This window comes from Bison bison, unplaced genomic scaffold, assembly GCF_000754665.1.
Source record: "Bison bison bison isolate TAMUID 2011002044 unplaced genomic scaffold, Bison_UMD1.0 scf7180017864291, whole genome shotgun sequence".
Lineage (NCBI taxonomy): Eukaryota > Metazoa > Chordata > Mammalia > Artiodactyla > Bovidae > Bison > Bison bison.
Genome location: NW_011494863.1, coordinates 10,287,579 through 10,312,043, shown reverse-complemented (window position 1 = coordinate 10,312,043; position 24,465 = coordinate 10,287,579).

The window sequence follows — 24,465 nt, the reverse complement described above, 5'->3', positions numbered from 1 at the left end:
GCCTCACATAGTGCTCAGTTTCTACCTCTCTTGCTGCAACGATAGAAGCTGATTATGGTGTGTATTAGATCGTTTATCCATTTATTCCACAACTGTCTACTATGGACTGGAGCTTGTAGACAAGGTCCCTGCTTTCTTGAAGTTTGCTTTCTTTTAGGAGAATCAGGACAGAAAAGTAAATAAACAAATGAAGTATTTTCAGGTTGATAAGGGCTAAGAAAAAAATTTAGAACAGAGAGTTTGGGAGTAGATTGTGTGTATGCTGGGTTAGACAGGTCAGTCAGGGTCGGCCTTGCTGAGGAAGTGAAATTTGAGCTGAGCTGTGAATGACAAGAAGCAGCTAGCTATGGAAAGAGCTGGAGGAAGGGCATTCCAGGTCGAGGGGAGAGCATGTGCCAAGATCCTGAGGCAGGCAAAAGCTTGGTGTGTTTGAGAAATAGGAAAAAAGCTAGTGTGGTGGTCATGAGTGGGACGAGAGAAGTAAGAAGGCATTAAGGAGGTGGGCAGGACCAAGGTCAGCTTGGGTCTCATGGAGTTTGTTAAATATAAGGAACCACTAGACATTGGTAAGCAGGGGAGAGGTGAAAACTGACTGATGTTCATTCATTCATTCAGCGATGACACATGCCTCCTTTGTGATAATACAAAAGGAGGTGCTGAGAACACAGGGACCAGAGATGCTGCCTGCCCTCTAGGTGTACGGGGGAAACAGAGGGGCCTCTGCTGAGTGAAGTCATCCTAAGTGCATGGTCTGGTTTTCTGCTTTGCCAATTCAGATTCTTGATCTGTCAGGCTCCTTTCGATTTTGTTATTGGGAGAGTGGTACATGAGCCTCCGCTGCCATTACCTGGGAGTATGTTAGAAATAGAGACTCCAGGGGCCCACTAGACCCACTGACTCAGAATCTCTTCCTTGCATTGATTTGTGCTTATGTTAAAATTTGAGAAGGACTCAATCCAGTGAAGGTATGGAATAATAGACTCTTCTAACCAAACTGAGATGGAGAAGGAAATGGCAACCCACTGTAGTATTCTTGCCTGAGGAATTTCTTGTACAGAGAAACCAGGCGGGCCACAGTCTATAGGGTCACAAAGAGTCAGACCTGACTGAAGTGACTTAGCATGCACACACAACCAAACTGAGAGGATGGTAATGAGTCAGATGCCAGCTTAACAATTCACTGCTACTAACCTCTTACATCAATGCATCTTAAAAGTTTAAAGTGCATGCATATCACCTGGGAATCTTGTTAAAATGTAGGTTCTGATTCAACAGTTTTGGAATGGGCCCCCATATCCTGTGTATCTCTCAAGCTTTAAGGTGATGCCGAAGCTATTGTTCTAAGGAGCACAGAGCTTCACATGAACTGAATGAAGATCACAGAAGCCAAAGCCGGGTGAGGAGGCTAGGAGTGCCAAGGGCCAAGCTGGAGAGACAGATAGGGGCTTGCTCATGCTGCCTCTCTCTATGACTCTCACAGTGTTTTGATAGTAACTCTGTGAAATGCTTTCCATGTTGGAGCATAATCTGGGCATCAGAGACTGGGTTTTTTTTTTCCCTTGTCTGTAGCCCCAGCACAGTGTCTGGTTCATAGTCAGGATTCACTACCTATAGACTGAATGAGGGTTGATTTGAGAAAGGATGGAAAGTCTGAGGAATGGAGTCTTTTTGATGCAGCATGTCTGATGCAATCTTGGCTGAACTGACACCTGTGGTACACTTTTCTCCAACTAATTCTGGTAGCAGCTGGGCATATTCCCCAGATTTGAAAACAGCTCCAAAAAAAGTCCTGCCTCTGGTTGAGATAAATATAAATCACCATCTCTCCCATATGGAGCAGAGGTGGACAGAAGGTGTTCTGCAAACCAACAGGAGTGTTTGACCAAGACCTAGCCAACTTCAAAATAGAAACTGGAACTGAGTGTAAATGACATAAGAAGAAGGACAGGGGCATGGCCTCCCCAGGAAATCAAATAGGCTGGCAGGACAACAAGCACTGGCAAAGAGGGAATCTGGCTGTTGAGCCTGGTGACTGGAAGAGTCAGACCCAACCAGGATGAGCAGGCACCCAGGAGTGAGGGTCTGAGTCACCACTAATGAGACATCAAGCCACACTCGGCTTTTCCTGCCCGCCTAGTGAAAACCGTTTGCTCAAATCCTGTTCTATTTCAGGAAACACCAGCTGTATCATAGGAAGTCCTGCTCTTTCCACATTAGGAACAAGAGTCACTTCTCTTTGCTTTCTGGATGCTCACATGACACTTGTCCTAGAGGGCACAAGGCTATTGTGCTGCTCATGTAAGATAGTAGGTACAGTCTACCCCAGGAGGTTAGGCAGGCAAGGAGAAGCTGAATTTGAGAGTCTTCACCATAAAGCATGGATTTCAGTCCCTCTGAGAAGCCTTAAAATGTCCTGGGCCAGATTCCAAGTAAAGAGAAAAAAATCAGCCAGGTTTCAGGCACTGTCACACCCCGCTTTCCCTCCCTCTTGTCCTGTGAGAGGTGCTTTGCAACCCTGGCCTCATCTTCCCAGGAAGGAGTAGAGATGCTGGAATGTACCCTCCTTGACAGGCAGATGGTTCCTGTGCCTCTGGCATCAATGATTTTCTCTGGGACCACTGCCAAGAGCTGCTCTTTGAGATGGGTTGGGGGCAGGCAAAATGAAGGTGACCTCAGAAGACAAGAGAGGATTCCCACCTCCCCCCGCCCCACTTCTGTCTCCTGGACTTGATTTAAAGTGTTACCATCAATATGTGGTGATGGCTGCTGAGTATAGGATGTGCACACTGAGAGTTTAGAGGACAAGTGTCCTTAAGGGGTGGGGCTAGGTGTTTTTTTCCTCACAGAATACTTTACCATAGCAAGTTAGCTAAGGATGTAGGACATTCAGAAGTTTCTACAAACTTGCTAGGTTTTATTTGGGATCTTGGTGGATATTTCCACCAAAAGAACTTCTATAACATGTGGAAAATGAGTGGAAGGAGAAAACAGAAAGAGGAAAAGAAAAATTTGATTTTTGTTAATGAGAGGGATCACCACGTCTGCCAGTTTGAGATAGATTTTGGTTTCTTCCCATCCAAAAGTGAGATGGATCAAGACTGGTCTTCAGTCATGATGAAGAGCAAATGTATGAATTTATTTAGTTGTTTGCTGATCTGCAGCTCACTGTAGTAGAACATACTGGTCTGGATAGAAACATAGGGAGTTGGGGTTTGGTTTCAGCTCTGCCATTCAGGTGCTGTTCACCCTTGGTCTAGTTGCCACCCGTCTCTGGGCCCCAGCTCCTTCTCCAAAACGAGAGGGCTGGATTAGACATGATTTCCCAAATCCTGTAACTGCTTATTACAATAATTAAAAACAATTAAATCACATAGTAGATGACTGTGCAAAATTTAATTCTCCTTTAATCCTCTTGCTTAAGGAAAGGAGAACATCTCAGAGTAGTGTTAATATAGCTCTAACACCTTACGAATGCTTCCTGATCCTACTTTTTTAGATAGTGAGATCTGACTCAAGGTTCAGGCTTCCTAAGACTGTATGTATGTATCCAGATGAGACTCTAATTACATTGTTTTATTTTTGTTTCATTTATTTTTATGGTTACTTTTGTTTTTAAAACAAGTGACCCCAGTTTTCCGTTTACAGCAATGATATAGAGTTTTCTCTTAAAATAAGTGTTTATGTAGATGAGACCATCTAAAGAAATCTATGAAGGTGATACTTGCATATGGCAAAAACCATGAGGTTGGTACTTGAATGATTGCACTTGGGAAAAACCCATCTAGATGACTTCTAAGTGCCTTTCCATCTCTTGGGCCTGTGGATGTGAATGCCCTGGTTTCAGCACAGAGCATACTTTGTTGGCCTCCAACTGCCTTAAATGTAAGCTTTGTGTGTGCAGTGGTTGTGTATGGCTTTTGGGGCACTATATTCAAAACATCTGTAACCACTGTATCCATTCAGTGGGCAGCAATGGTTGGACTTCTCTGTATGATTCTGAAGGAGTGAATGCATGACTTGGCTGGAAAATACTGCACTGTGGTATCTTTCTATGTTTTGTTGCAAAAGAGAAAGAACCTCCAGCATTTCAGACTCTGTGGAGCTGTGACAGTCACAGATGGACACACACACACATGCAAACATGCTCTATACTTTGAATGTTGAACTTTAACCTAAGTTGAACTTTTGTGATCCCATTGACATGTGCAGAACAAATTTAACACTATTTTTGTTTTTAAATAATTTGGCTCGTGACATCTTAGATCTTCTCTGGAAAAAGGCAAGATTTAAATAGTGAATGAGTGAATAAGTGTGTGTATGTATGTGTGTGTGTGTGTATTTGCTTTTGATTTTTGGTTTTCCTTGTTTTCAAATCTCATTGGCTCTCTGCTTGGAGCATTTTTAAATTGATTGGCTGGTTCAAATTGTGTTTGAAAACAGTTTTGGCATGGTCTATAGACCTGGTGTGTCTTCTGGGTTAGTGTTTGGGCGTGCCACCAAGCTGCTTTGGCTGGATGACAGTTTAAACACAGCCAAACAGCTGGTCCTGCCAGGGGAGACACTGGTGAGAAGATTCCACAGAAACAATGGCTTGGCCTGGGTACCCCTGCTCCCACAGGGGCATCTGAGGGTCCAAGGAGACCAGTGGATTCAGGGGAGCCAGCACTGACCCTCATTCACCTCTGTGTTCTTTTCCCTTTTCACCTCAGAGCTGTAGATGGTTCTGACTTTCAGTCGTTGGGAACTGCTGCTTCTGCAAGCAGAGTTAGTGCAACAGAGAGCATAGATTGGACTTTCTCATCAGCCCCACCTCATGTTTCAGGTGGAAGCTTTTCCCTACATGCGGGAAGGTAGGGGAGTGTGAGGTCATCTTTTAGATACTGCCATCTCTGCTCCTGTTTGGTTTCATTTGTCAGCCTCCTCTGAGGGCAAAGGAACATCAAGAGTGAGGTAAGTGGAAGCAGAATCATTGGAACGTAATGAAAAACGTTCTAGTTACTTAAACAGTGAGAATAGTTATCACAAAAGAACAAAGTGATATCATCACAGGGCTGTTGTCATGAATTGAGACGCTATAAGTAAAGCATGGCAGTTGTGTCCAGCCCATTGGATGACCTCCATAAATAATAGTTATGATTATTATTTAACTCCTTCCACAGTAACTGGCTACTAGTGGGCCTCAGTAGATGTTTGCTGAGGGAATTAAGGATGGAACTGGCTGCTTTAGAGGGAGGAAACTAGAGATGTCCAAGCTGAAGATATATATTACCGAGTTATGGTATTGATACTCCCAATCAAATATCAAAATAAAAAATGGAAGTGAGTTTGGAGGCAGCACTTTAAATCTGTCACCCATTAGCCTAGTTGTCCTTTAAGGTAAAGTGGCTTCAACTGGCCAGACAAGGATGACTTTGCATGTACTCTCCTCTTTCTGCATGACTGAGGTTGAAGTGAGCATATGCCTCAAATTAAGCCATCATGCCTTCAGATGCTAGAGTTTTGCAGCAGCTCTTTGATAGGGCAATAGTTGGGGGCAGTGAAGCAGGTGGGTATCCCCTTTCTCACACGTGCTTTCCTGGGTTTTTGAGGTTTGATGTGATGTTCCAAGGAGCCTGTTCCTAACTTAGTGGAATATTAAGGAGTTAAGGTCTCTGAGTCATGTCTTCTGATAAGGGTTTCTGTTTCTCTTTTCCTGACCTAACAGTGTGATGAAAGTAAGCTGCCAGAACTCAACACTTGACTCAGGTTGACTGGATTAGAGGGAGATAACATATAGGACATTACTCAGATAATGGAGAGAATAAAATCCATGTGAAAGTCTCTTTCTGAGCCACAGTTGGTCTCACTCCAGGACTCCAGGAGTTGGTGATGGACTGGGAGGCCTGGTGTGCTGCGGTTCATGGGGTCACAAAGAGTCGGACATGACTGAGCAACTGAACTGAACTGAACTGAAGTGGCATGGATTATATCTTGTGGTCAGCAAAATCTTTTCAAGTTCCCCAGTCAAGTGGTCTTTACATTCAAAAGGTAGCTAGGGAGTCATGATTCCGAAGAGGAAAAGGCCTCAGTTAGAGGTAATTGTATGACAGGCCCGTTGTGGAGGGGGCGTCACAAGAAGCATAAGATGTCACAAAAGATGCTAATGGCTAACAGACAGCTTACTGTGTGCCAGGCAGCATGCTCAGTCCTTCACGTGGATTGTCTCTGTCAGTCGTCTGAGCAGCCCTGTGGCAGGTGTGTGGTGGTATTAATAGATGCTCGTGGTTTGTGGTCCCAGGCAGCACTCATACTCTGCTCACGAGTCCTGGTTTCTCTCTGGAAGCTATATTCCTCTCTGTTTCTGGTCTTGTTGGAATGGTAAATCAGCTGTCTCCCTCTCTCACTGTGGTACCCGAGGTTCCTTCAAATCACACTGTGAAGGCAAGGGAAAGTCCAGTTGGAATTTCCCTCTTCTAGAACTTGGAATCCTGAGCTTATCACTTGAGAGCAGAAGAATTCCTAGGACTGGATGATAGCTCCATTTCCTGGCGGAGATTGCCAGGGAACTTCTGTTCCTGCTCTGAGGTTGTCTCGAGCCTTCTCTTATCTTCCCTTTTGTGAGCAGCCCCACACCCTCCAGTGAATGTGAGTGGTCTTGAGTTCCAGTCTGTTTGCCTCTAGAGCCCAGGAATTTAACCGTTAAGCAGTATTGGAGAGAAACTCTCTGTTTCCTTGAAGGCCAGAGGTTCTAAGAGGCTCTGATTCTTAAAGTCTGAGAATGTACAATTCTAAAATATGATTAATGCCTCTTCTGTTCTTTTGGAGCTGGTCAGTGTTCACACCTGTAGGTCCTCCTCCCAAGTTAGCTGTTGGTCTGAGCTGTCTGCTGAGTTAGCAGCAGAGTGGGTGTGTAAGGGCTTTTAGACTCTAGCACAGCTGACAGAACACATCCCTTTACTCATTCTGGCTTCTGCCCACAGGCTCCTTGTAGTTGGCGCTGCCTTCCTGATCTGCCTGCTTGTTCACAGACCTGGGGTTTATGATCCTTGTAGGATATATCTGCAGGCCACACGGGAAAAATCTGAACTTGAGCAAAAAGGGGAAGAAAACAGCACCTTGGACACTACAGAGTTTCTGCCCTGTTGGCAATCCCCAGAGAGACCTAGGAATGATCTATCCACTAAGCAGCAATGACTGGGATCTCACGGTAGCTTTGAGAAGCACTCCACAACCCATCTGCAGAGTGAAAAACTAGAAATGTTCCACCATATCACCACTGCTGCTGCTGCTGCTAAGTCGCTTCAGTCGTGTCCGACTCTGTGCGATCCCATAGACGGCAGCCCACCAGGCTTCCCCGTCCCTGGGATTCTCTAGGCAAGAACACTGGAGTGGGTTGCCATTTCCTTCTCCAATGCATGAAAATGAAAAGTGAAAGTGAAGTCGCTCAGTCGTGTCCGACCCTCAGTGACCCCCTGGACTGCAGCCCACCAGGCTCCTCCATCCACAGGATTTTCCAGGCAAAAGTACTATCACCACTAAGTAGATATAAACAGATATTCATTTTAAGTGGTCATTCATTTCCTCAATGCTATTCTTCATTCAATGACATAGATAATTTGAATTGTGTGTGAACACAATACATTTTCCCCATATGAGACTCAATAAAATTATTTTAATTTTGGGCAAAAATTTAGCCCAATATTCCCTGAGTTGCCTTTTGCCAAAAAATACTGCTTACCTTTGGGTATCCTATAGGATTCTTCAGTATAGGAGCCTGAGTTTCTCCACGTGATCTAGCTACCGTGGCTAGCTTGGAAATTTTCAAACTTTTTTTTTTAAGCAATGGAATAATTTTCTTCGATCATAGTTTTATGTAGGACTATAATATACAAAACAGGTACGATAGAACTTCTCTCTTGAAGTGACCCCTGACCTGTGGCATCCCCCTTACTTTTCCTACCTGCGTCCCTAAGGCAGTTCTGAAGAATCACAGGTGCTGAGGAGCCACTGGAAAACTACTGACCTAATTTGAACCAAAGTGAGCATGGGGCAAGTGGGCATCTGAACAGAATCTGGGCTAGAAAGTTTGCATTGTTCTTTTTCTCTATGTCTCTCTGTCTCTGCCTAGTGCTCCCTTCCTCGTCCCAAGATAAGGCTGAGGGAAACAAGAGAGTGGTTTTGAGAGATGAGAAAGGCAGGCCAGTATATCCTTTAAAGGTGAGATTCCAGGCAGAAGGTGGGAAGATGGAGTGCTGAGCTGGGCGAGAAGAGGCTCCCAGCAAATTCTCAGGATCCCTCAGGTGGACAGAAACTGGAAGAAGGGTAAAGAAGTTAAGAATAGGTGAGGGCAGCAGCTAAAAGACAGCCAAGGACAGGGTGTCACATGCTGAGCTGTCTGCAGCCCAGGGATTTACGTGATTCCCGGGCTTCCTTAGAGTAGGGTCAGACACAGCATAAGGGCGTTTGTACCAGAAGTGGCTGGTTCCTTTTGCTTTGTGTCTGTCCTCCTTGCCTTGCTTCTCGGGGTCTCTAAAGAATATACTCATCATTGGAGCCTCTGAATTTGGGTCAGTGAAAGTCAGAAACTGGCCAAGATTTTATGCTTTGCAAAATACCTTTCTATACATGACCTCATTGCTCCTCTGAGGTATGTTGGGAAGGTGTGTAAGAGGAATGTTACACAGCATCCAACGTCACAGAACACTGCAGATGCCACCCCTATGAGAAAGCAGAGCATAAATGAGGTAGGGAGAGGAAAACAGTACAGACAGGCTAATTGCTGACTCTCCTGTGTACGGCCTCCCACTTAGGCTTGGCCACCGGGCAGGATGGTAGCGGTTATACATTCCATTCCCAATAGGTCAGAATGGCTTTGTGCTAAGTTTCCTGGATCGTGTCACTCAAATGTGTCATGCGTACTTGGTAGTCATAGCACGTTGCTCAAGAAGGATGATCTTCTAAGCCAGAGGTCACACACTGTCTGCACCCAGTGGATTTTGTTTGGTCTGCATCAGATTTAAAATTTTGAATTAGTTGCCAACACTAAAAAAAATTAGAAAATATAAACATCTGCATTTCTGGCTTTCTTGAAAAACTGGAGGATCTGACTATATTGGTTTTTTTACAACTGTCCTCTTTCCATGAGTCATGTATTCTCCACACCACCCAGAGACCCCACCCAGCCTGCTTACTTCTTTATGTGCCTTGAGTAGGCCCATGCACATTTGAGTTTGAGACCCTTGGCCTAGGTTTGTGTCTTATGTAACTTGGCATAGAGAACAGGGGTTGCAAACTATGGTCTGTGAGCCAAATCTGGCCCTCCACATGTTTTTATAAATGAAGTTTTATTGGGTCATATTGGCTGCTTTCATAGTACTCAGTGCAATGGTTACTTGCTAGAGAGATCATAGGGTCTGCAAATCCTAAAATACTTGCTATCTGGCCTGCAGAGACCCTATCTGATCCCTGATCTAGACCATGTTTTCTAAACAAAAGTTTTCACCTATCAGAGGAATTCTTACCAGTGTTCTAAACTAACTTCACTTTCTCTCTCTCCAGACTTTATTTATAACCTACCAAACTGACAGGGGAATTTGGCGACTGGTTGTTCCCTGGGTCTGGGTTATTAGGAAGTCATGCAATGTCAGTTTTAGTGTCTGGCCATGAGGCAGTTGGCTTCCTTTTATTTTCCCCTCATCTGTCATGGCCTCAGAAGAAGAACAGCACTACCTAGAATCACTGACATCCTGCTTTTCTGCAGACTCTAATTAGCCTTGCAATTATTAATTATGAGAATGTTAGCTTACATGTGTGTAGTGAAAGGGATTAACTCCACAGGATTCCTGCACCTTTTCTCACATTTCCTTCTCAAGACTGTCCTGCAAGGCAGGTCAGTTGCCCACTCAGCAGCTCTTCTTCCTCCCATATTCCTTGATCTAGAGCCCAGCACTAGGTAGTGACTGAAAATGCCAGAATCTTGCCTTTTGGCCTTCTACAGTGGCTGAAAGGATCCCACACTCCTGTTCTGGCTAATAACAGACAAGGGAAGTCTTCCTAGAGGCTCTGAAGGAATATTTTCCTTCCTCATAAGAAAGTGACATGTGCAAGAGAGACTTCTATGTCCCTTCTGTTCTGTTTGTGGGTGTGGCTCTGTGAAGATGTGATGCTTGGAGCTGCCGTAGCCACCTCTGGATATGAAGAGAGGTGTCAGTGATATGTGGAAGATGTTGGGAAGAAGAATGAGACAATCCTGAGTTCCTGGGAACAACCTTGAGCCTGGAGTCATTGTCTTCCAGATGGTTCTCATTGTGAGAGATACTAACGAAAGCTTCTTGTTAAAGCCACTTTGGGTCAGATACTCTTATTATATAGGCCAAAGTATCTTAATTTGAATGATCAGCTATTACCTCTAGTTTACATAATTTTTTGAAAGTAGCTAATATATATTTAGTTGTTACTATGTGTTAGGTATTATTTTGAGTTCTAAATAGTGGCTCATTTAGTCTTTATAATGACACTAGAAAATAGGTATTATTCCACATGATATCACTTGTATCTGGAACCTAAAATATGGCACGATTGAACCTATGTACAAAACAGAAACTGACTCACAGACACAGAGGACAGACTTGTGGTTGCCAGCGGCGGCAGGGAGGGGGTGGAGGTTTGGGGTTGGTAGAGGCAACTATTACATTTAGAATGGGTGAACAGCAAGATCCTGATGTATAGCACAGGAAACTATATTCAATGTCCTATGATAAACCGTAATGGAAAAGAATAAGAAAAGATTATATATGTATAACTGAGTCACTTTTGCTGTACAGCAGAGTAAATCAACTAGACTTCAATTTTAAAAAGTACATATTATTATCCCAGTTTTATAGAGCAAAAAATGACACTTAATAAATGCTAATACTGCATGAGGTCACATACCTGGTAAGAGACAGAGCTGGGAATTAACCCAGTCTGGCTCTGGAGCCCATGGGCTTAATACTCTACTGTGCTCTCTCTCTGCACAGAAGAAAAGAAAACGGTCTGCTATCTCACAGCATCTGGTATATCCCTTCTTGGGTCAGACACTGCAACAGACCTTATACTTGTCCATCCTTATCAGACAGTGAGTGCTCCATCACTCTCCATCCTCATCACTTATTACAGCCTGGATCTTAGTGAGTGCTCAATCCTTGGACTGGATTCAAACCCCTTTGCTGCTCACCTGCTGCTCTTTGTTTCCCCTCTCAGCTGTAGGCATCAAACCATTGCCAGCCTAGAAAAGTGCAGGAAGGTACCCTGTGTCCTGTATCCTAATGAGGGACATTTCATGGTGGCCATGGATACATGGATTCTGGGCTTGAAGCCAGGCAGAATCAAGTTCAGTTATGGCTCTGCAACCTCTAGCTGTGTCACCATAGGAGAATCCTTTCCCCTCTCTGAACCTCAGTGTCCTTTCTTTTAAATGGAGTAACAATGACCTTCCACTGTGGTTGTTTTGATTATTAAAATGATAGAGGTATAAAATGCTTAACAAAATACCTGGCATCAAGTAATTACCCAGTTAATGGTAGATACTATTATTAGTAAGGTTGCTTTTTTATTCTTTTTTTAAAAGTCATTTTATAAGAGCTGTCTTTTAAAAAAAAATCGACTTGTTTCTTGGGTGTGCTGGATCTTCTTTGCTGTACGTGGACTTTGGACAGCTGTGGTGAGAGGGGCCTACTCTCTATCGTGCTGCACAGGCTTCTCATCGTGGCTTCTCTTGTTGGGGAGCACAGGCTCTATACTGAGCGGGCTTCAGCAGTTGTGGCGTCCAGGCTTAGCTGCCCCATGGCACATGGGATCTTTCCAGACCAGGAATCAAACCTGTGTCCCCTGCATTGGTAGGCAGATTCTTAACCACTGGACCCCCAGGGAAGTCCTGCCTTTTTATTCTTATTATCACTATGAGGCTGTTTGTGGAACAACATGTCTGTATGAGGTGAACCTGAAACCCTGGGAGTAAAGGAGGAGGCTCACTCTGGTGCTGACGTAGAAGTCAGGAGAGCAGGATGCTAGCCCGGTTTGGGGATATCAGGGCCTTCCCTTTCTCTCTCTGGGCTTAGGTTTTCCCACCTGTCAAATGCATGTATTTGCTGAGATGACCTCTAAGGACCTTTCCCAGGTCAGATAGGACACACTGTGAGATGCACCAAACACATCGGCCTGCTTTCTCTCCAGGACTCTGCACAGCTCAGGAGCTGTTACTGTCTCTGAGAGTCCTGATTCAGTCTTCTCCAAAATCAGCCAAGGTTGTATATGGGTTTCCAACCCATCAGCCACCAGCATGACCCAGTGCCTGGCACAAGGTACATGGTTAACAATTCTGAGTTGGATGAATGAACTCCATTGAGTGAATGAGTGGCACCTATGACCCCTGAAGTTTGGGCCAGTTTGGTTTCTTGTAGTATAAATATTTAGAATATAACCATTATTATGGTTTTTGGCAAGGGTGAATCACTTAGTCATGGTCATGGCCTTGAACTGAACCAAACTGTGAGCCAGCATAAGAATAAACTGCATTCAACCACTGACCTCAGAGCCAAAAGGAAACTGACTTTCTGTTGACCCATGAGCCAGGTTTGGTTTTGAAAGGAAAAAAAAAAATTATGAACAATCCAATATTTAGCAAACCCTGTTTCCTTCCTTGAATTTTCTTCTAAACCCTCAAATTGGGACAAAATTAGACCCTAAATAATCCCTGCTTATATTATTGCACAATATACTCAAATAATAATAATGTTACCCAACACTTGCAGGGCAATTAGTTTGTACTAAGTGCATTATCTCATTTAGTCCTGAAACAAACCTATAAAGTAGGTCCTATTTTTATTCCTCTTTTACAAGTGAGGAAAATTTGACAGCTAAGTAACTTTTGCTAAGGTCACATGGCTATTAGGAGGCATGGTGGACATTCAGTAGAGGTCCAGTGGATTCCTCGGCATCAGTGACAGTACATTTAATGAGCATATGCTAGGAGGCAGTCACCAGGTTGAGCATTTTGCATGCATATGCTCAGCTAATCCCTACAGTAATGCTGTCTGCAGTGCAGTATTAGCTCCATTTTAGTGATGAAGAAGCAGAGCTTTTGGGAGATATGTAACCATCCTATAATTTGTGTGTGGTGGAGCCAAGTTATCTTTGGACAATGGCAGAGTTCAGAAAACTCAAGGGTAATAAAGAGGGAGAGATGTTTCCAAAGGCATCATGAATCAGTGGTTGAACTGGGTCTGGGTTTCATTGAAGACATTTTCCAGTCATTGCTGGGAGGGTGTTGTTCAGTAACAGTGGGAGGGGACCTGCCATATCGCCAATCCACCATGTCCCCTGCCCTCACGACAGGAAAGAGAGTTCAGTGGAATACGGCACGTGCTTTGGAGTCAGACCTGTGTTCACATCACAGCTCCCGAACTAACTTGCTGGATGACCTTAGGAATAACCTTTCCTCTCTCTAAATCTCTGTTTCCACTTCTACAAAATGGAGCAATAGCCAGGCCTGCTTCTGAGGTTGCAGGAGGAGTAAATTAGAAAAGGAACACAAAGCGTGTGGCACCGAGACCATCACACAGGTAACGTAGATTAGCTGTTGTTATTGTCATTGAAATGATCCACAGCTGAAAGAGGTTTGAGAGCCTCAGTTCCACACGGAGAAGCACTGAAATCTGCTTCACAAGGATGATTTCTTATGGTGGAAAAGAGGTCCAGAAGCTGAAGAGTGTCTTACTCTCTAAGAGACACATATGTATTTGGGACACACACACACACACACACATATGCACCTGCATGCCTTCACACCTGGACACACTTATCCTTATGGCATATGTGTGCACACATTTGTGCATGCATGCACATACATACATGTATACACACAATATGTGGGTCTTCCTGGTGGCTCAGAGGTAAAGAATCTGTCTGCAAAGCAGGAGATGCAAGTTCGATCCCTGGGTGGGGAAGATGCCCTGGAGAAGGAAATGGCAACCCATTCCTGTATTCTTGCCTAGGAAATCCCATGGACAGAAGAGCCTGGTGGGCTACAGTTCATGGTGTCACAAAAGACTGAAATGTGACTTAGCGACTAAACAACAGTGAACACAAAAAACATATATGGCACATATATGCTCACACACACACATACTACACCTATGGTTGTACATGCTTATACATGTTTGCATGTACCCAAATGTGTGCATGCCCATACTCACAGGTACACACACTCTCACCCTACTTTGCCTACTTAACACCTACTCCTTTAGCTTTCAACCCAAAGGTCACAGCCATGGGGCAGCTGCCCTGACCTACCAGGTGAGGCTGGTGCACTCAGGCTGTGTTCTTAGCACTGTGCATTTTTCCTCTTCAGTTTGCATCTTAATTGTCATTGAACAATTGTGTAATAAGTTGCTTAATTCTGGATTTCTTACCAGAAGTTTGTTCTGCAGAGGGGAGGGACAAAGTCTGACTATTTTCCACTGGTGGAAAGCTGCTAACATAGCCTAGCTCATAGTAGGCTTTCAACAGATACACACCCTTGATTGAACAGGACCATCAGATTCCGTTTTGCATGCAAGCTGGAGGATAGCTGATTCACTGTGGGCCACCTTGTGTGAGTTTTGGGCTTTGGGTCCATGATGGTTTGTAGGCTCACCCAGTGAAACCCAAGCCTCAGAATGCTGTGGAAGCTGGTTAGGAAGAAAATTCACCTTTCAAATGTGTTCTGAGTCACCAGGCAAACAAGTGTCGGCGGTGGATGGAATGCTAAGAAGTCTGAAAGGTAGACTTGCTACTTAGTACTTGTAGTACTAAGTACTACTTACTTACATTACTAAGTAGTACTTGCACTTAGTACTTGCTACTTCTCGCTCTGTTTTCCCTGGGAGGTGAGGGGACACCAGCAGCTGCCACAAGTAATAAGGTTGATGAATCACTGCCTGGGCTGGGTCAGAGCTGTTTTCTTTCTCTCAGGCTAGACGATAGCAGTGAACAGGCCCAAATGGACATAAAGAGGGCAGAGGATGATGGGCTGATGGAAATGAAGAACGTAGAGCTGGGAGGTTTGAGTAATTTATTTTCCTTCCTTTATTTATTAAAGGAATAGTTCTGGGCACCTTCTAAGTGCCAGGGACTTGGGCCAGTTGCTGGAAATTGGAGAATTAGGAGAAAATGAGATCTATGTGGTCTTTGGCCTCCGGGTATTCAAGCCTACTTGAGAGATGGAAAGGACAACAGGCAATTAGAATGCAGTGTGATCAGTGCTCCATTGGGGAAGTTTGATAGAGGGGAGCTCCAGGGAGAACGGGGATGGCTTCTGTAGAGGGAGATCTCCGAGCTAAGACCTGGAGAAGGACCACAGTTATCCAGGCTGGGAGAAGAGGAAAGAGTAGTGTGAGTGGAGAGAAGTGTTTGCGGGCAGGCCCCAAAGGGAGAGAGGGCACACGGTACACCAAGAGAGATGGCAGGAACTCAGTGCAGCAATAGCTGGTCGGTCCTGCTGTGTGGGCCTGGGGGCAAGGTCCACGGGATGCAGAGTTCATCCGTGTGGACTCGGAAGCCCCTGCCCCCAGGGTGTGGCAGATGTATCCTAGGACTGAAGTACTCATAGGCTGGGAGAAGACCATTCTGGGGACAAGAGGAGTCCATCAAAGGGGACCAGAGCACCGGGGGCAGGGATCTCCTGCAGACCTGAGGATTCAGGGTGTGGGGGAAGGAGCTTTGCCTTCCACTGGCTACGTGACTGACCATCCTCTGGGCCCGTTTTCTCACCTGTCACCAGGGAGGCCTAGGTGACCTTTCAAGTACCTTCCAGCGGCTACTGCCTAAGCTTTCATTAGGCTGAATGAGCTGTGTGCTACACCCCCCAGCCCCCACAGCCACTCTCTGCCTCGCCTCCCATCCCCACAGCTCTTTCTACCCTTCAGTGTCTACCCTGGCCCCCTGGGCCTCATATTCTCTATCACTACTCAGAAGCTGTGTCTTACAGGCAACTCACATCACATCTCTGGGCTTCAGTTTCCACACTAACGGGAAGTGATGGGGGTGATAATACCACCTACTTTTTCCTCCTCATCTGGTGCCTTTCTACATCCAGGCCACCTGGCCTTCTCTCTCCAGCTATTTCTTGCCTGGAATTCTTTGCCTCTTTCTCCCCCAGCCCCCACCCCCTCACTTTTGTCATGCTAATTCTTCCTTCTCTTTCAAATAGAAGCTTAAGCAAGATTCCTTCACAGAAGCCTTCCTTAAGGGGGTCCATCGCTTGCTGTATTCCACTTTAACACTCTGTATACTTCCTTCTTAACACTCATCACAGCGGTCCTTTACCCAGTTGTGTGTGATAACTGAGTATTTCCCTTTCTGAGGTACAAGCAGGGGCAGGGAATATATCCGACACCTGTCCTGGGTGTATAGTAGGCCCTGGGTGTGAATTGTTCAGTGGATAAATGAATATCCTGAATAGGCCTACAAACTGGCTGAGTATAATAAACTCAGTTTTCCAAAAAAAACCCCCCCAAAACAAAAACAAACCACAAGTTTAGTAACATGTTCTAGCCACTAGAGGGCGGTGTGAAACCATAACGCTGGTGGGGTGGGGGCCTCAGGGTCCCCAGCCCTTTTATGAGTTGGAATGGGGCTTCTAAGGTGGCATTAGTGGTAAAGAATTGGCCTGCCAATGCAGAAGATGTAAGAGATGAGGGTTCGATACCTGGGTTGGGAAGATCCCCGGGAGAAAGGCATGGCAACCCACACTAGTATTCTTGCCTGGAGAGTGTTATGGACAGAAGAGCCTGGTGGGGTACAGTCCATAGGATTGCGAAGAGTTGACATGACTGAAGTGACTTAGCACACATGCATGCATAATGTTCAGCACTTTGTGTTCTATCCATATCCTGGATTCATTACATAAAATTCAAAATATACATAGACCATTACGAGTTGGAAGGCTTGTCAAAGCCTGTTCGGTCCAATCCTGGACACTGAGGCCTGAGGGAGAGTGAGGTTCCCCTGCCTTCACTGGCCCTATGGCACAGACTTGTTCCTGGTTGTGGGCAAACCCCCCTCTTTTCAGTATTCCTATTTTCTATTATGTGGGAGACATCATTGTAAATCCTATCTGTCCAACCATCCAATACATATTTATTGACCTTCCACTACGTGCTGAGCACTGTTAGGTGCTAGAAGCTCTGGTGTACCAAACAGGTCCCTGTCTCATGGAGAGCACTGTCTAGTTGGAAGGAGGGGCACTGAGAAATCATATATCATTACAAACTGATTAGTGCGATGGAAAAAGTCAGAGCCTGTTTGCTGCTGCTGCTGCTGCTAAGTCACTTCAGTCGTGTCCGACTCTGTGCTACCCCATAGACCGCAGCCCACCAGGCTCCCCCGTCCCTGGGATTCTCCAGGCAAGAACACTGGAGTGGGTTGCCACTTCCTTCTCCAGTGCAAGAAAGTGAAAAGTGAAAGTGAAGTCGCTCAGTCGTGTCTGACTCCTAGTGACCCCATGGACTGTAGCCTACCAGGCTCCTCCATCCATGGGATTTTCCAGGCAAAAGTACTGGAGTGGGGTGACATTGCCTTCTCCACAGAGCCCATTTAGGGCTACCTAATTCTTTCTTGAGCTCATTCTTGAAGGAACGGTCATATAGCAGAAATCCAGAGGTTAAGCAGCCACTGGCAGAGGGATCAGAAGACCAGGCTTTTGTGCACAGGTCCATCTGAGCTGCCAGGTGCTATTGGGCAAGTCCTTTCCCCTCTTTGTTTTCTGTTTTTCCATCTGTATAATTATAGAAGCATTTCAAGCCTAAAACTTTTGATTAGGAGGGGCTTGTACCTTAAATACTTGGGGTGCCTTCTCAGTCCAGGAGCCTGAACTTTTGGAGTTCAAATTATATCCTCAATATACATAGGGATCTCACTTTAAAGAGTCAACCATTTGTGATGTGAATTTTCACTCCAGTGGAGTTTTTTTCATGTGTTAATTTCTGTAAGTGAGGATCACACCTATTGATGTCTCAGAGACTAACTTGCTGTTTAGTCACTCAGGCATGTCCGACTCTGTGACCCCATGGACTGCAGATCACCAGGCCTCCCTGTCCTTCACCATCTCCCAGACTAATTAATTAAAAACACCAAGAATTTAGCTTTGCAGAAGGTTTTCAGTCTGAATTTCCAGAAGGTGGGCAGGTGGGAAAGACTTGTAGCAGGAGGCAAAAAGGATTAAATTTCAAAACCTAGAGTTAAGCTCCTCCAGGTTAAAGCATTTATTTATTGTTAAATTTTTAATCACTGTCCATCTGGGACAGGTGAGCCCTGGCTCAGGGTCTCTTGAATACAGCTAAGAACCTTATGCCCTTGAGTTTGCTGTTGCTGAGGAGGCTACAGTTCCATGGCTCTGCCTCAGGCAACCATTCCTATTCCCTGTGGGATCTGGGAAGCTCTGACCCTCTTACTCTGGGCTGAAGAAGGGCACATGCAGGCATGTCTTTCATCATGCAAATATCTTGGCTCTTGATAAGGGATATTTTAATCAGAATATTTATCTCTTTGACCTGCTGCTCCAGGACCTGGCTTGTCCATTAAATTTCTGAAATTTGTGGGGCAGTTGCAGCAGGTGGTAGGCTGGCCTGGAGCAGAGCTGAGGGCAGTAGTTCTCAGGGATGGGGCCACCTCCATGTGGTTGCCTCACCTGAGAGTTTGTGAGCATAGAGGATGAATAATGGAGATGGTGACCCAATCAGCTTTTGCCTGTCCCAGGATGGCCAGAAATCTCTAAGGAAGAGACAGGGAGGTGATGAGGGCCAAGACAATGTAAAGGACCACAGAGGTGGCAGGTCTGTTTAAGCTGATGTCTACTTTGGGTCACGCCGAATCAGCAGTCCAGGTTGTTGGATCAGAGAAAATAGTCAGTTGGATTTAGGGCCCAAAGACCTATAATTTGCACTGAGGCAGAGGGAGGAGATGGCATCTGGAGGACCCGGGAAGATGAAATGAAAATGGCATGAACAGGAGATCAGTATTAATGGGAACCAGGACCCATGGAAGGGAAAAAGGGAAAAGAGGTTTTCAAATGCTAGACAGAGAGACATGTTTAAAAGTAAACATAATTCTTCACATGGGTTTGCTTACCCGTACACCTCATGCATACTTCACATGCACAATATTGTCCACTGTCTCTGCTTGGGTCCCCAACTAGTGCTGTAGGACAGGTTGGGCATTTCCATACTACCAATGAGGAGAACTGCAGCCCAGAGATACCTGCTTAGTGGCCTAGCCAGAAGAAATCCTGGGTCTTTGCATTCTTTGCCCAGGGCCATTCTGTTAGTAGTTTCCTGAGTTTAGCCTTGTCCAACTGATGCAATGCAGGGAGTAATTGTGTAAGAAAGATGAAGCTGACCTACCCTTTCAGATGCTCTCTCCTTGAGTTCCCACCATGGAATTCTGTTTAGAAGCCACCAGGAACTCTGTTTAGAGCACACCAGGCTCCTCTGTCCTCTACTATCTTCCAGAGTTTGAATTGCCCTCTGCTGTTCCCCAGTAGCATATTGGACACTTTATTCTCACTTTACAGATGAAGAAATTAAGAGAGAGACTATGTGTGTGGTCCAAGAACACAACCAGTAAGTGGCAGAACAGGGACTTGAACTTGAGTCGCATGACTTGAGGCCCCATTGCTTTGTGGGACAGACTCAGAGCCACTCTCACTCCTTGGTGAGGGAGGGGCACTCGCTGGCTTCCTGCAACACGATGAGGGCAACAAACTTTAATCTGGTGATGCTTGTAGGAAGGATCAGAAAGGGAGAGAAAGGAAGAGGGACAGCTCAGAAGGAAATTGACAGTTAAAGAAGAGATAAGACATGTGCTGCTGTGTCCTCTCAGGAATCAATCACATTCAGCTGGTCACAAGACGAGCAGCCTCTGGAGGGGAGCAGATGGTCAGCCTGGAGCCTGGAGGAGGAGTGACCATGGCGCCTAGTACCAGAACTGTACTACCTGGGGTGAGAGCATAGGGCCTCAAGTCATGCAGACTCAAGTTCAAGTCCCTGTTCTGCCACTTACTGGTTGTGTTCTTGGACCACATATGTAGTCTCTCTCTTAATTTCTTCATCTGTAAAGTGAGAATAAAGTGTCCAATATGCTACTGGGGAAGAGCAGAGGGCAATTCAAACTCTGGAAGATAGTAGAGGACAGAGGAGTCTGGTGTGCTGCTGTTCATGGGGTCACAAAGAGTCAGACACTACTAAGCGATTGAACAACAACAAAAAGTGGTAATAATAGTGGTTGTGGAAATTAGGTGAAATCATACAGAAGTACTTGGCACAATAGTAACCACTAAATAACTATCAGCTATGGTCATAAAAGTTGTAATGAATAATGTGAATGGAGTGAATTAGGTTGAATATTGTAGATTATATTGAATAATATAAGCATTTTCCTATCTCCTCCAGTTGACAGATTATTCCCTTGATTTCAACTCTTCTGGGCTACCTTAAGTCTCTTCTGCCTTTCTCACCCAAATTATTTTCCTGTTGTGCGTGCCTGCTAAGTCACTTCAGTCGTGTCCGACTCTGTGCGACCCCATAGACGGCAGCCCACCAGGCTCCCCTGTCCCTGGGAATTTCCAGGCAAGAACACTGGAGTGGGTTGCCATTTCCTTCTCCAATGCATGAAAGTGAAAAGTGAAAGTGAAGTTGCTCAGTCGTGTCCGACCCTTAGCGACCCCATGGACTGCAGCCTACCAGGCTCCGCCGTCCATGGGATTTTCCAGGCAAGAGTACTGGAGTGGGCTTCCATTGCCTTCTCCGTAGCAATGCGCACTAGAGCAAATACCCTCGCCACCACCTTTTAGCAGGGAAGACAGACTTCCGTGAACGACAGAGAAGCACAATGAATGACTCCATAGGGACTGGCAGAGGGAACTAGCCTAATGCAGGGGTTCAGGAAGGCTTCCTTGGGAGTTAGCAGTGCTGCAAGGGATCAAGATTTTTCACTGGCGGAATGGCGGACTGGGGGAAAGCGACCCCCAGAGGGAGTATGAGGAATGCTTTTAGGAATCTGGCATGTGAGAATTTTAAAAATTATAATAATTATGTATTCATTGCAAATTACTAATGCAAAAGACTCTGTTTTACATTTATGAAGTGATAGCATGTTTCCTTCCTTTTAAAATATATAAATACATGTACAGTATTCTTGCCTGAAGAATTCTTGTATGGACAGAGGAGCCTGGTGGGCAACAGTCTATGGGGTGGCAAAGAATCAGATATGACTGGGTGACTAATACTTTCCCTTTTCACTTTCAGAGACCAATAGTTGGCAAACATTAGCTGTGTGATGACAAAAATCATGATTCCAAAAGTCTAATGTCTAAAGTTTGAGAAACTAATTTTGTACCACTTTAGATTTTTTTAGAAGAGAAAACTGAGACTCAGAGATACTAAATGACTTGTTTAATGTCACAGAGTGAGTTGGTGACCAAGCTTAGTCATATGAAAATCTGTGCCACTTCCCCCAAATCCTAAGATAACAGGGAAAGTAATGTATCAGGTTTGAGTTCCAGGAGACGTTTGATGAATGATTCTCGGTTCTTCTGGATAGATTCTCGGATTAGAATTCTTGGATTAGAATCTTGCTGGCACTTTCTTTATTTTATTTTTTTTTTCAAATTAATTTCTTTTTCCAGAATTCATCTATCTCCCAGATTCTCCTCTGTGGTGAGAGGGCCTTGGCTTTAGAAGGAGGATTTGTGACCAAGTCACTTTGTTCTCCTGGCCCCTGAATCATTAGGTTAAGTTCTGTCAGCTGACCTTACCTGGAGCTGGGGAGGGACAGACCCTGAATTTCTGGATGGGGCTGCAGCCAAGCCAGGTCTTGTCCCTGGTGTGTGGTCATGAGTGTAACCTCTTCCTCCCTGGGCTGCCTAGCTGATGGGGCTATTAGGAAGAGAACATGAGGCTAAGTATTTGGAGCTTGAAATGCCTGCCACTGGAGGGGCTGTTATGACCATTCATGCCCTCCCTATCAGTAGCAATGAGGCACATGAGCTGTGACCATCAACCATCCTGGCCAACTGACTCCAGAGCACTACCCAGGGCTGAGCCTGCGCTGATATGCTGACATTTACTCAACAACCAGACTGCTTCCTAGGGACTCCCTGGTGGCTTAGATGGTAAAGAATCTGCCTGCAATACAGGAGACCTGAGTTTGATCCCTGGGTCGGGAAGATCCCCTGGAGAAGGGAATGGCTATCCACTCCAGTATTCTTGCCTGGAGAATTCCATATACAGAGGAGCCTGGTGGGCTACAGTCCATGGGGTCACAAAGAGTCGAACACAATGGAATGACTAACACACGGACTGCTTTCTGAGAGAGAAAACCTACTCTTCATGAAATAGTGTCACAAATAGGATTTCATGTTGATTTTTGTAGTCACCCTCAGAGTAATCATCATCATTACTGTTGTGGTAAAGAGGAAACTAAAGCCGGGACCTGTGAAAGAGGTCTGTCCCAGGTGACTAGGCTGGTGAGTGGTGACCTTGGGCCCAGCCCATGGAATTTCTGGCTGCCAGACAGGAGCTCTTTTTTCAGCACCTCCACTGCCAGCCCCCATCCCTACACTGAGCTCGGGGGGCAGGGGAGAGGGCAAAGGAAGGACCTGACCTTTCAGCAGACTTGCCTGTTCATTTCTGAAGTTGTCATTGATGGAAAACAGGCCTGGAGGGAGGAGAGAATGAGAAGAGCTACCATTAATCTCTAATTAATTTCTAACCAAATTAGGAAAACCAGCTTTTCACATAAGTAGAGACGATTGTGACAGTTGTAGGCTGTATTCTTCGTTAGGAGCTAGATTTCTAGGAAGAATTTGGGCAGTTTGAATTCTTTGCCTCTCATATAGACCTTTCCAGATTTTATCTGCTCATCTGATTATTTCATTATTTTATATATCTCTGGGCTTCCCTGGTGGCTGAGATGGTAAAGAATCTGCCTGCAATGCAGGATACCTGGGTTCAATCTCTGGGTCAGGAAGGTCCCCTGGAGAAGGAAATGGCAACCCACTCCAGTATAGTAGTCAAGCTTCTCCAGAGAAATAGAAGCAGTAATATATACATCATGGATATATATATCTATAGATAAATATTGATTGATTTTAAGGGATTAGCTCATGTGATTGTAGAGGTTGCCAAGTCCAAAATCTTCAGGAGAGGTCAGCAGGATGAAGACCTAGGGAAGAGCTGACGTTGCAACTTGAGTCTGAAGCCTGTCTGGAGGTAGAATTTGCTCTTCCTTAGGGGAAGACAGTCTTTTTCCTTTACATTCTTCAAGTGATTAGATGAGGCCCATCCGCATTATGAGGGGTGGTTAATCTGCTTTACTCGAAGTCAACAGATTTATATGTTAACTTAATCTAGAAATGCCTTCACAGCTGTATCCAGCTGTGTCTGGCCAAATATCTGGGCATTGTGGCTTAGCCAAGTTGACACATAAAACTAACCATCACAGTATATAAACATACAATATGTAGGATAACATAAGCTAATATTTCAGTTCAGTTCAGTCGCTGAGTCGTGTCCGACTCTTCGCAACCCCATGAATTGCAGCACACCAGGCCTCCCTGTCCATCACCAACTCCTGGAGTTCACTCAAACTTATGTCTATTGAGTCAGTGATGCCATCCAGCCATCTCATCCTCTGTTGTCCCCTTCTCCTCCTGCCCCCAATCCCTCCCAGGATCAGAGTCTTCCAATGAGTCAACTTTTTGCATGAGGTGGCCAAAGTATTGGAGTTTCAGCTTTAGCATCAGCCCTTCCAAAGAACGCCCAGGACTGATCTCCTTTAGAATGGGCTGGTTGGATCTCCTTGCAGTCCAAGGGACTCTCAAGAGTCTTCTCCAACACCACAGTTCAAAAGCATCAATTCTTCGGCACTCAGCTTTCTTCACAGTCCAACTCTCACATCCATACATGACTACTGGAAAAACCATAGCCTTGACTAGATGGACCTTTGTTGGCAAAGTAATGTCTCTGCTTTTGAATATGCTGTCGAGGTTGGTGATAACTTTCCTTCCAAGGAGTAAGCGTCTTTTAATTTCATGGCTGAAGTCACCATCTGCAGTGATTTTGGAGCCCCCCAAAATAAAGTCTGACACTGTTTCCACTGTTTCCCCATCTATTTCCCATGAAATGGTGGGACCAGATGCCATGATCTTTGTTTTCTGAATGTTGAGCTTTAAGCCAACTTTTTCACTCTCCTCTTTCACTTTCATCAAGAGGCTTTTGAGTTCCTCTTCACTTTCTGCCATAAGGGTGGTGTCATCTGCATATCTGAAGTTATTGATATTTCTCCTGGCAATCTTGATTCCAGCTTGTGCTTCTTCCAGCCCAGCGTTTCTCATGATGTACTCTGCATACAAGTTAAATAAGCAGGGTGACAATATATAGCCTTGACGAACTCCTTTTCCTATTTGGAACC